The 13,813-nt window shown below is 38.8% G+C and overlaps 1 long non-coding RNA gene and 1 other non-coding gene across 2 annotated transcripts; both read right to left on the reverse strand.

Annotated features, from left to right (window-relative positions):
• Positions 1-2,428: 2,428 nt before the first annotated feature.
• Positions 2,429-2,500, reverse strand: trnac-gca. The gene has a single exon. It is a non-coding gene; the product is annotated as a tRNA-Cys (tRNA).
• A 5,973-nt stretch (positions 2,501-8,473) lies between these two features.
• On the reverse strand, positions 8,474-11,060 carry LOC124396987. Its single transcript, XR_006927864.1, has 2 exons — positions 9,456-11,060; positions 8,474-8,929 (listed from the first exon to the last, which is right to left on the reverse strand). It is a non-coding gene; the product is annotated as an uncharacterized LOC124396987 (long non-coding RNA).
• Between the last annotated feature and the right edge of the window lie 2,753 nt (positions 11,061-13,813).

The following is a 13,813-nucleotide window of genomic DNA, read 5'->3' on the forward strand; positions in this document are numbered from 1 at the left end:
ATTATTAAGGCTGTCAATCTGAATTTTTCCCTCAATATGTAGCACTGAGCAATTGCTCAATAATATAAATACAAATATATGTATACACCACATAAATGCATAAACCAAAAATAACAGACAACACTCATATTTCAGTGGTATTCCCTTCAGAAACTTGAAACTTCATAAACACACTACCAATATTAAGGCTGAAACTAGAGAGGTGTGATTTTTTTTCCCCCAATATGTAGTACTAAGCAATTTCTATATTAGATTATCTGTGTTTATATATTCATATAAAACAAATGTTACCGTCCATTAAAATTAGGCAATTGAGTAATTTTGCATCTGCTGGTCATATAGGAAGTGTGTAGTGAGCACTGATCATGTGTTTGGTCCCATGACTTGAATGGAACTTCAGACTCCAAAAAGGAGGAAGTTACCCTGACTGCCCCCCTTTTTTTTTTACACACACACACACACACACACACACACACAAACGGTTTTAAAAGTTGCGTTAAAATGTTAAAGGTATGTTCATACTATGGTGTGGAAATGCCACTGTGGTGTAAACCATGAATGTGGACACATGGAAGTTTGTATGCTGTATGTGTTTATTATTTTTTTTTACTGAAAAAGTACAGTAAAAGACATGCAATTTAAGGTCAACGATTATTTACTAGTCACTGTTCATATACATGTATACACAGTACATAATAGAGTAAGGGAAGTTGCTTAAAACTGATTTTCACACAATTGTGCAATAGAAGGTATTTTATTAACGCAATCAGTTCTTAGGGCCAAACCCGCGACAGAAACTAGTTTGCAAAATGGTTTGTGTGTCTTTTTAATTTATAATGCAATAACTTAATGATTCTTGTTATTATACATATTTTTGTTTCATATACTTACCCTAGTAGAGTTCAACTAGCATTAATAGGTTCTCTGATATACATGTTAGTACATACTAAGTATATACAAAAACATATTAAATAACCATGAGTATGTTTTATATATTCGATTCTTCAAAGTAGCCTTTACATAACCTAGAGGTATGTTTGGGGTCATTGTCCTTTAGTAAAATAAATTATGGTCCCACGAAGTGCAAACCGGGTGGGTGGCATGTGGTAAACATGCTGGTTAAGTGTGCCCTCAGTTTTAACCAAATCACCAACAGTGTCACCAGCAAAGCAGAACCACACCATCACACCTCCTCCTTCATGCTTCACATTGGAAACCACACATTCAGAAACCTGCTGTTTACCCTCTATACACCTAACAAGTGCGGCTGGAACCAAAACTCTCAAATTTGGACTCATCAGACCAATGGACAGTCTTACACTGATTCAATGTCCATTCGTTGTGTCTCTTCTGCTTGATGTTCTTCGGAGCTAATATTTTTTGCTGCAGTTTAACCATGAAAGCCTGACTTACGCAGTCTCCTCTGAACAGTGGATGTTGAGGAAATATGTCTGCCACTTGAACTTGAACTTCAAAAAAGAGATTTAGAGGTGGGTAATTCTAATGAACTTATCCTTTGCAGCAGAGATAGCTCTTGGTATTCCTTCCCTGGGACTGTCCTCATGAGAAAATAATACAAAATTAAGGAAAGCCAAGGAAGAAAAATGTATATTCAAAATCACTAAATAATATACTTTATTAATTCATAACTGCTTTATCCTGGTCAGGGTCTTAAACTCTAAGCCTAGCCGGCATGGAACTATGAGCCTGTAACTGCAGTGTACTGTGTGCACACACTGACACCAAGACACTTCACCTTTCTGCAAAAAAACTAACACTCACTTAAAAAACTCTAAATAGATTCTTGCTTTAACTTTAGAGAATCCTGAACTGTGAGGTGACAATGGTGCCCTCTTTGTGACTGAGGTTAAAAAAAAAAAAATTAAAAGATTTTTATAGTAGACTTTGTAGTAGTGGTAGTACCTAGTTTAGATGATTGATCTACAGTTTTATCTCTCTTTCAACTTGTTTTTAATAGTTTTTAATAGCTGATTCTTATCACATTGAAAAATGTCAGCTAGATTTGATAAAGTACTTGGCCTAAAAAAGTTCCCAGATAGAAAATTGACATATGTTGAACCATCAGTGCTGACAGATTTTTAGACACCTTAAAATCAATCTAGTCAACGTTACTCCAGCGTGTATATGGAGATTTATTACAATATAGCCATATAAAACATTATTTTAGCTCTACATTAAAGTAGAATCCGAACTGCGGGTGTAGTTCATATTGCTACCAGTAGATGTCGCGGTTTCTGTTGCCTAAACCCACTAATACGTATATCCCTATAGTCTTCCTACGTCACACTAATTCTTTCCCTTCAACAGCTAAGCAAGTAAAACCAACTTTTTTGACCAAATGTTGTAAATATATCGTAACATAAGTATTTCATATTCCATATGGCTTGTCAAAAGATAAAGCTATTATAGGGGGCACTCGGATTTGAACCGGGGACCTCTTGATCTGCAGTCAAATGCTCTACCACTGAGCTATACCCCCTCACACCTTGCACACCTTGAATAACAATACAGTCTCTTAGAAGGTCAGTGTAACCTCATATGGACACAAGTACATTTTCTAAATCATATTCATTTCATTCAGCACAAGTGTTCCAGCACTTAACAAGTCTAGGACCAAATATATCAAACTTTTTTTGGTTGTCAGGTAGCTCACCTTGGTACACATTATATTGCATATCACAGATCTTATTTCCCCAGTATTTAAACAATGATTTTTACATAGTACAGTTGACACCTTACACCCTGCCCTACCACAAATGTGTTGGAATCACTGATAAATACTATAAATAACAGTTTATTTACTACAATATACACCTTTGTACTTGCAATCTTTTTAATGACAATAAAGTTGAATCCAATTTATTGTGTATACATTTGACTACAATATCAAGAAAAATGTATATATTATATTCCCTGTTTGCAAACATGTAACATCTAACTTGAGCATGTAGCAGCAGATTGGGTTTTTGGTCTATAATCTAATCTGTAATCTACAGTATTATCACATCCTGATTCAAATCTTCTTCTTCTTCTTTCGGCTGCTCCCATTAGGGGTCGCCACAGCGGATCATCCGTCTCCATACCACCCTGTCCTCTACATCTGCCTCTTTCACACCAACTACCTGCATGTCTTCCCTCACCACTTCCATGAACCTCCTCCTTGGCCTTCCTCTTTTCCTCCTACCTGGTGGCTCCATCCTCAGCATTCTTCTACCAATATAATTCATGTCCCTCCTCTGCACATGTCCAAACCATCTCAATCTCGCCTCCCTCACCTTGTCACCAAAACATCCTACATGCGCTGTCCCTCTAATAAACTCATTTCTAATCTTGTCCATCCTCGTCACTCCCAATGAAAACCTTAACATCTTCAGTTCTGCTACCTCCAGCTCCACCTCCTGTCTTTTACTCAGTGCCACTGTCTCTAATCCATACAACATCGCAGGTCTCACCACAGTCCTATAAACTTTCCTTTCATTTTGCAGATACCCTACTATCACAAATCACTCCTGTCACTCTTCTCCACCCACTCCACCCTGCCTGCACTATTTTCTTTACTTCTAACACACTCTCCATTACTTTGCACTGTTAACCCCAGGTACCTTAACTCCTCCACCTTCTTCAGCTCTTCTCCCTGCAACCGCACCACTCCACTGCCCTCCCTCTCATTCACACACATGTACTCTGTCTTACTCCTACTGACTTTCATTCCCCTTCTCTCCAGCGCATATATCCACCTCTAAAGGCTCTTCTCACCTGCTCCCTACCCTCACCAAAAATCACAATATCATCTGCAAACATCAAAGTCCAGGGAGACTCCTGTCTGACCTCGTCCGTCAACTTGTCCATCACCACTGCAAACAGGAAAGGGCTCAGGGCCGATCCTTAATGCAGTCCAACCTTCACCCTGAACCAGTCTGTCGTACCTACTGCACACTTCACTGCCGTCACACTGTCCTCATACATGTCCTGCACCACCCTCACATACTTCTCTGACACACCTGACTTCCTCATACAATACCACAACTCCTCTCTTCGCACTCTGTCGACGCTTTCTAAATCCACAAATACACAATGCAATTCCTTCTGTCCTTCTCTATACTTCTCCATCAACATCCTCAAAGCAAATAATGCATCTGTGGTGCTCTTCCTCGGCATGAAACCATACTGTTGCTCACAGATGGTTACCTCTTCTCTCAGCCTGGCTTCCACTACTCTTTCCCATAACTTCATGGTGTGACTGATCAACTTAATTCCCCTGTAGTTACTGCAGGTCTGCACATCTCCTTTATGCTTAAAGATCGGTACCAGCACACTTCTCCATTCCTCAGGCATCTTCTCACCTTCCAAAATCCTGTTAAACAATCTGGTTAAAACCCACTGCCATCTCTCCTAAACATCTCCACGCTTCTACCGGTATGTCATCTGGTCCAACCGACTTTCCACTCTTCATCCTCTTAATCGCTGCTCTCACTTCCGCCTTACTAATCCTGTCTACATCCTGCTTCACCAACTCCACATCATCCAACCTTCTCTCTCTGATTTTCCTCATTCATCAGCTGCTCAAAATACTCCTCCACCTTCTCAACACACTCTCCTCACTAGTCAACACATTTCCTCTCCATCCTTTACTGCTCTAACTTGCAGTACATCCTTCCCAGCTCGGTCCCTCTGCCTGGCCAATCGGTATAAATCCTTTTCTCCTTCCTTAGCGTCCAACACATACAGCTCCTCATATGCCTTTTCCTTGGCTTTCGCAACATCCCTCTTTACCTGCTGCCGCATCTCCTTGTACTCCTGCCTACTTTTCTCATCACTCTGTCTATCCCACTTCTGTTTTGCCAACCTCTTTCTCCTTATGCTCTCCTGCACTTCCTCATTCCACCACCACGTCTCCTTGTCTTCCTTTCTATTTCCAGATGTCACACCAAGTACTTTTCTAGCTGCCTCCCTCAACACTCCTGCAGTAGTTTCCCAATCATCCAACACCTCTTCAACACCATCGAGCCTCTGTCTGACCTCTTCCCTGAACCTCACACTACACTCTTCCTCCTTTAGTTTCCACCATCTTATTCTTCTTACAGTCCTCACTCTCCTCCTCTTCTTCTTCGCCTCCACAACCATCCTACAGACCACCATCCGGTGCTGTCTAGCTACACTGTCCCCTGCCAACACCCTACAGCCTCCAATCTCCTTCATGTTGCATCTCCTGCATAGCACATAATCCACCTGTGTGCACCTTCCTCCACTCTTATACGTCACCCTATGATCCTCCTTCTTCTTAAAATAAGTGTTCACCACTGCCATTTCCATCCTTTTAGCAAAATCTACCACCATCTGCCCTTCCACATTCCTCTCTTTAAAACCATACCTACCCATCACCTCCTCATCACCTCTGTTCCCTTCACCTACATGCCCATTAAAGTCTGCCCCAATCACCAATCGTTCTTTCCTAGGTACACCATCTACCACTTCATCTAATTCACTCCAGAATCTTTCCTTCTCCATCTCACAGCCAACTTGTGGAGCATAGGCACTGATGACATTTATCATCATCCCTTCAACTTCCACCTTCACGATCATCACCCTATCAGAAACTCTCTTCACCTCCACTACACTCTTACTGTACTCTTCCTTCAGAATCACCCCTACACCATTTCTCTTTCTATCCACACCATAATAAAACAGTTTAAACCCACCTCCAATGTTCCTGGCCTTACTCCCTTTCCACTTGGTCTCCTGAACACACAACATATCTACCTTTCTCCTCTCCATCATATCAGCTATCTCTCTCCCTTTACCAGTCATAGTGCCAACATTTAAAGTACCAACCCTAACCTCCACTCTCCTACACTTCTCCTTTCCCTGCCGTTTCTGTAGACGTCTTCCTCCTCTCCTTCTCCTTCTTCGGCCAACAGTAGCCCAATTTCCACTGGTACCCTGTCGGCTAACGATACCTGTGGCGGTCGTTGTTAACCCGGGCCTCGACCGATCCGGTATGAAATTCTCATTTGTGATCCGCATATTTGATTTTGCACATGTTTTACGCTGGATGCCCTTCCTAACACAACCCTCCCCATTTACCCGGCACTAAGAGTGCACTGGCTTGTGCATCCATAATGGCTGGGTTCACATCCTGATTCAAATAATAGCAGTAATTTACAGGCTAAGGACTAACTAAAGGATCAACAAAAAAATTGTAGGTTAAATTGCTTCCATTGTTTTGTATTTTCCTGGCTAGTATTAGTTTTTTTTTATTATTAAGATTCTTAGCAATAGATTCTTGGCAAAGACAGCATTATATACAATTTCAAAACACACAGTCCTGGTGAACTGGGCATTGTGCATGAACATAGCTGCTAAACCTGGCCAATAAAGATTTGAATAGGTTGTTTTTAGTATGGAAATCTAAAATTTATAACTTAGAGTGTAATGTAGAACATATAAGATCACAAACTGGTCTGGACTTTAGGGCAAAGTTTAAGTCATGTGGCACTCATTATCCAGCATTAGTAGTTGCAGAACTGCAAGTCGGGTTTACAACTAGGCTGCTTGAAGCTGGAAATGATTGTAAAGGTTCATGGGAGATACCGGGCTTGCAGAAATTTTTAACTGCTCATGAGAGTGAAATTTTCTGAGCTAGAAGGACATATATCAATGTATTCTGGGACCTATGATCTAAAGATAACATTCTTCTTCTTCTTTCGGCTGCTCCAGTTAGGAGTCACCACAGCGGATCATCTGATTTCATACTACCCTGTCCTTTACATCTGCCTCTTTTAAACAAACTACCTGCATGTCTTCCCTCACCACATCCATAAACCTCCTCTTTGGCCTTCCTCTTTTGCCTTCGGTCTGGCAGCTCCACCCTTAGCATTCTTCTACTGATATACCCAGTGTTATTCCTCTGCACATGTCCAAACCATGTAAATCGTTTCTCCCTCACCTTGTCTCCAAAACGTCCTACATGCGCTGTCTCTCTAATAAACTAATTTCTAATCCTGTCCATCGTCGTCACTCCCAATGAAAATCTCAATATCTTCAACTCTGCTACCTCCAGCTCCACCTCCTGTCTTTTAGTTAATGCCACTGTCTCTAAACCATACAACATTACAGGTCTCACCACAGTGCTATAAACTTTCCCTTTAACTCTTGCAGATACCCTTCCATCACAAATCACTCCACCCTGCCTGCACTCTTTTCTTCACTTCTCTAACACACTCTCCATTACTTTGCAATGTTGATCCCAGGTACATAAACTTATCAACCTTTACCACTTCTTCTCCCTGTAACCACACCACTCCACTGCCCTCCCTCTCATTCACACACATGTACTCTTTCTTACTCCTACTGGCTTTCATTCCCCTTCTCCTTAGGCCATACCTCCAGCTCTCCAGTCTCTTCTCAACCTGCACCCAACTCTCACCACAAATCACAATATCATCTGCAAACATCATAGTCCATGGAGACTCCTGTCTGACCTTGTCCATCAGCCTGTCTATCACCACTGCAAACAGGAAAGGGCTCCACCCTCCACCTCCACCTTGAACCAGTCTGTCATTCCCACTGCACACTTTACTGCTGTTACACTGTCCTTATACATGGTGCACACCTGTACCACCCTCACGTACTTCTCTGCCACACCTGACTTTCTCATACAATAACACAATTCCTCTCTCGGCACCCTGTCCTACGCTTTCTCTAGAGCCACAAACACAAGCTTCTTCTGACGTTCTTTATACTTCTCTATTGAGATTTAGAGAAAACTTGATATTTATTACTTATAATATTTATTACTTAGTTGCTAATGGTCAGTGTTTCTTATTACTACCACTAGATGTCGCAAAAATTCCATGTATCCATAGATACTAAAATTTGCAAGTAAATGAAATTATTGTTGAATATATATATATATATATATATATATATATATATATATATATATATATATATATATATATATATATATATTTATATATATATATATATATATATATATATATATATATATATATATATATATATATATATATAACTGTATGCTTCTTAAATGCTATTACCTGTTTAGGACACGACTCTGACCATGAGGTCACTTTCTCCTCCTTTATACTTTAACCATAATTTTATATGACTTAATATATGACCTTTTCCTTTAGTACATGACCAGGCAAAGATGATGCTTACTATGTACAAAGTTGACAATATATGTGCTGAAAAAAAGATTTGTAGGAAAAATGCTACATAACTGACTATTAAGTCTTCTCCATAGATATCAAGCTTCTAATATTTAGTTGCTTTTAACTACACAAACAGAATGAGTAGATCTTTACAGGCTGTTGTATTGTTAAACCCCTAGTCCAGCAATAAAACTCTAGCTGTATTCATTCCTATCAATTCTTGCTATCTTCATAACGAGAGTTTGTTATGGCTGAAATGATATTAAAACAGAACATTTTTCTTTTTTCATTGTTTCTTTATTTTAAATAACACAGTTATTATCCTGTGGAAGAACAAACGTTTACAATAATGCATATTGCATGTCTAGTGAAGTCATCAAAGGGAGTGAATAAAATGTAGCCTTGTTCTTAATTCCATTTGTTCATCCCTCATCTACCTCGCAAACCCACAAACGAATACTTCTCAACTCAGTAATGTGCTTCTTTGCAGACAGTGCAAATTTATAAAGTTACAAAGTAAAATCTGTAGAAAAAAAGGACAGCTGGATTTTCTTCCATTGTGAAGGTGTTTATGACAATGAAGAGACCATCAATAGTAGTAAAGTGTGTGAATTTTCTGATCTGTCATCTTTCGTAAAGGTGTTCCTCTTGACCCAGATGCATTTTGGTAAAATTAGCTTCTTCTTCTTCTCTCTCCAGTGGCCCCTGTCATCGAAGTTCCCTCCTAAAACCTTCAGAAGACACAACATGGCTTATTGTTGCAGCACTGTATTTATACTTTTCTTCAGATAGATAGATAGATAGATAGATAGATAGATAGATAGATAGATAGATAGATAGATAGACTGTCAGACAGACAGACAGACAGACAGACAGATATAAAGTCAGACAGATAGATAGATAGATAGATAGATAGATAGATAGATAGATAGATAGATAGATAGATAGATAGATATAAAGTCAGACAAATAGATAGATAGATAGATAGATAGATAGATAGTCAGACAAATATATATATATATATATATATATATATATATATATATATATAGAGAGAGAGAGAGAGAGAGAGAGAGAGAGAGAGAGAGAGAGAGAGAGCGATAGATAGAAAGTCAGACAAAGAAAATAAACGATATAGATATGTAGCGCGATATAATTACTAAATGCTATGTAGTCTATGGTACAGTTTGGTGGTTTCCTCATGCACAGTGCACGACTGTATGTGTAGACTGTACAGTAAACAGGAATATGGCCTACCCTTCTCCTGGGAGATTCATCGCAGTGCTCCATGAACGCAACTGCGCGTGCATCAGAGCATGTAGATGATGTAGGAGAGAAACACGAGTCCGATGATCGCGAAGAACATCAGCATCAAGATGTCCACCATAATGTCCTCTTCGGAGAAAACAAATACAGCTCCGGAAAGCGGTTTGTGGACAAACCCCGGACAGCTGATTTTAGTGAAGAGCTGATTTCCGGTGCAGCCCTGTAGGGAACATCCCCATCTGTCTCCCCCCCGTCACTGTACAGTGGGCGCCCGACTGCATGAGCTATTCCTACTGATGCTTCGTGTATGATCATAACAAATATTGTATTGCTTTCACAGGCATATATAACCAAAGCAATGGCCACTGTCTATTCACAGACTATTATTATCTGTGTGGATTCAGCCTATCATGGTGAGGCCACAACTGTAAAACTGTTATTATTAGGCATGGACTGTAAAGTTACAAGATTATCGAGCTGAATTAATCTAACCACAGCCCAACTAACCACAACAACCAAGCAAATATCAATCAATCTTTTCTTATGTTATCAGTATTTGTTATCCAAAGATATATCACAGTATTTTAACTCCTTTCTAGGAGTTGAAATCTACCATTAGCTAATGATAATAAATTTGTAACACAAGCGTACTTTATAAAGGGTATCATAATGTTATATTAGCTAAGACTATTTTTGTATCTTGCTAAATAACAAATATTGCACTGGGCATGACCTCCATGTCTAATGGGGATCATACAGGCCATCCACAAATAGGAGAAGCCATATAATGTCATCTTCTATAGATCTGTATTAGATTTACTTTCCACCCTAGACTGCCACAGTTATTTAACCCTAACTGAATAGTGAATAGCTTCTCATTTCTTAAACAACCATGTAGGAAGACAAATCCTGTGGTCGTGGAAAAGATGTTAATCTGTTTCAGAAGAGTCAAATGAATGGCATGCATCAAGCAAACATCTAAGGATATTGCTGAAACTACAAAAATTGGGTTAAGAACTGTCCAATGCATTATTAAAAACTGGAAGGATTGGGGGGAACCATCATCTTCAAAGAAAAAATGTAGTCAAGAAAAATATTGAATGATTGTGATCAAATTGTTAAAAAAAACAACAACAGTAGAGCTCATGGCTATGTTTAAAAGTGAAAATAAGAGCATTTCCACACACACACACACACACACACACACACACACACACACACACACACACACACACAGAGCGAAATAAATTTAAGGGATTGGGAATAAACAGCTGTGTAGCCTTAAGAAAGCCACTTATCATTGAGGCTAACTGAAAAAAAAAGCTTCAATTTGCTAAAGAGCATAAAGATTGAACTCTGGAGCAATGGAAAATGGTCATGTGGTCTGATGAGTCTGCATTGTCCCTGTTCCAGAGTGATTTGCGCATCATGGTAAGAAAAGAGGTTAGTGAACTTATGCACCCATGTGCTTACCATACAAGCCTGTGGGGGCAGTGCTATGTTCTGGGGTTGCTGCAGTTGGGCAGGTCTCTAGGTTCAGCAACGTTATGTGCCCAAAGAATGAGGTGAGCTGACTACCTGAATATACTGAATGACCAGGTTATCCCAGCAATGGATTTTTTTCTTCCCTGATCGCATTAGCATATTCCAGTATGAAAATATTAGGATGCATCAGGCTCAAATTGTGAAAGAGTGGTTCAGAAAGCATGCATGAGACATCATTTTCACACATGGATTGGCCACCACAGAGTTTAGACCTTAACCCCGTTAAGAATCTTTGGTATGTGGTGGAGAAGACTTTGCACAGTGTTCCGACTTGCCCTCATCAATACAAGATATTTTTGAAAAATTACTGCAACTCTGGATGGGAATAAATGTTGTGACATTGCAGAAGCTTATCGAAACAATGCCATGGCAAAAGTGTGCCGTAATCGAAGCTAAAGGCGGTCCAACAGAATATTAGTGTCTTTTTTTAGGCGGGCATTGTACATTAGCTTATACTATCCTCATAATGAGATGAGTGACAGCTCTGCATACATATTTATATCTTATAGCATCTTTCCCTCCTACTTTTTTCCTTTTTTCCTGAATATTGCTCCTGAGGTTTTAGGTTCCCTGGTGGTCTAGTGGTTAGGATGCGGCGCTCTCACCGCTGGAGCCCGGGTTCATTCCCCGGTCAGGGACCCAACCCCAGCCATATTCAGTGCTGGTCCCAAGCCCGGATAAATGGGGAGGGTTGCGTTAGGAAGGGCATCCAGCATAAAAACATGTGCCAAATCAAACGTGATCTCCCTAACGGGAGAAGCCGAAAGAAATCATTGCTCCTGAGGTTTTAGACCTTTTTTTTGTCAACTGTAATGTTAATTTGGATTCAGCTCTTTTTACTGACCTGGACTCCCTGGATGCCTATGTTGCCTAATCTGCAATCAAAACAAGTTTAAAACAGAGCGCACACTCGACCCTGATTGGTGGCTTGCTGTGTGATTGACCAGTTAAGTTTAAATTAACTGATAAATAATAAGGAACGACTAATTTTGCGAATTGTAGTTGAGTAAAAAGATATTTGTCTTTGAAATGTAATGAAGTTAAAGTAAATGTCCCCCCAAATAGAAATAATTGAGTAAAAAAAGTACGAATTACATTTACTTTGTTACTGTCCACCACTCTACTAGACTACAAAATTCTTTTTTTACATTTAAACATCCAATAAAATTGAAAGGTTTACTATGTTGGTAAAAAGTCATACTGTATTTGTGATGTATTATCTACACTCCAATTAAGCATTCTGGTGATTTAGGTGTGACTGACTAATTGGTTAATGAAATGGCAGATAACAGCACAGTCTGCTAAACTACAGAGGGCAAAGCCATTCATCTTTTAGATAAAGTGATCCGTGTTTAGTGTCTGTTGCATACACAATCAAACACAGTGACCAGACAAAATATTGAAAGGTTCTTTTAGTGATCAACACACAAGGCAGCTCCAAGCCATATCTAGATCACCTACTGTTAATGTAATAAAGGAAAAGCAGTTTTAAATAAAAACACAGGGTTAAATTTTTTGAGCTAAAACATTGGAGCCCAGTGTGGCAGTTCACTTAAAAATAATACAAATTGACACCATGTTAATGGAAAGAACACACAAAATAATATTTAAATATTAAAAAAAAAAAAAAAAAAAAAAGGCATAATGAGTATGTAAGTTTCAGTAATTTCACGAGTGATACCTAATGGGCACTTCCTGTTTGTGTACCTAATACGTCTCTTAAGATCAAATAAAGGTTTCGGGTTTATGTCTATATCCCAATATTTGTTCAAATATGTTTACAAATGCAGCACTGTGGTCCTTTCTAACATTTCTATTGTATGTCTCTGTATATGGTGGAAAGGCAATAAAGCTTACTTAAACTTGGTTGCATAACCATTACTTGCTATCATTAGCAGTAAAATAAATACAGTTCTAAGGTTAAGCTAAGGTTTTTATGAAATTGATATAACCCAGGGTATATTATCTAAATGTTAAAACCTGGTACTTTTCTAGAACTCGATTGTCTTCCATGACCATTCTTACTTAGAGACATACAACTTTATAAATGATTAGCACATAGTTTATCATTAGAGTTTGATCAGTATATAAAAGTTCAACCATCTGAACTTTAATAACAAATTAGTACTCCCATGCTTTAGTTGAACATACAATTCCAGATTTGGTCCTCTGTTTGCTGTTAAATTAACCTTCACTCTTCTGGGAATACTGTCCTCTAGATTTTCGATGTTAGTTGAGGAGGCCAGGGGTTTTAGTCCACAATCCAGTTCATCCCAAAATTGTTCAGTGGGGTTGAGCGCAGAGTTCCATGTAAGAAAGTTAAGTTCTTCCAGTCCAATAATAAAAGTGAAGGGAAATCTATAACAAACAATGACATTGTAGACAACTGCGTGCTTCCAAATTTATAGCAACCGTTTGTGCAAGACTGTTTGATGGTCAAATATCAACAGTTTAGCCAAAATATGATGTATTTTGAGATGTTATATAGTAGTACTTGTCAACTTGGCAAACTATATTTTTTGCCTTTAACCTGAAAGCATCTGATTCTGTTACATATGTATAGAAAAACAGTATTTAAATACATTTTTACTATTGTAATCAGCATGAGCAAAAGCTTCTTGATCTGTTCAGAGGAAATTTGCAAGTTTCAATCAACTTAACTGATCTCTTTAAAAACGTACATATCTAAATGTACAATAAAAGACACATGGACCAGACAGGCTTGGGCCCCGTTATTTTTTTTTTATTTTTTATTATAATTGTTTTGATGCTTCAGGCTCATATAGAGGTTTTGCTTTAAAATG

This window comes from Silurus meridionalis, chromosome 14 (assembly GCF_014805685.1).
Source record: "Silurus meridionalis isolate SWU-2019-XX chromosome 14, ASM1480568v1, whole genome shotgun sequence".
Classification (NCBI taxonomy): domain Eukaryota; kingdom Metazoa; phylum Chordata; class Actinopteri; order Siluriformes; family Siluridae; genus Silurus; species Silurus meridionalis.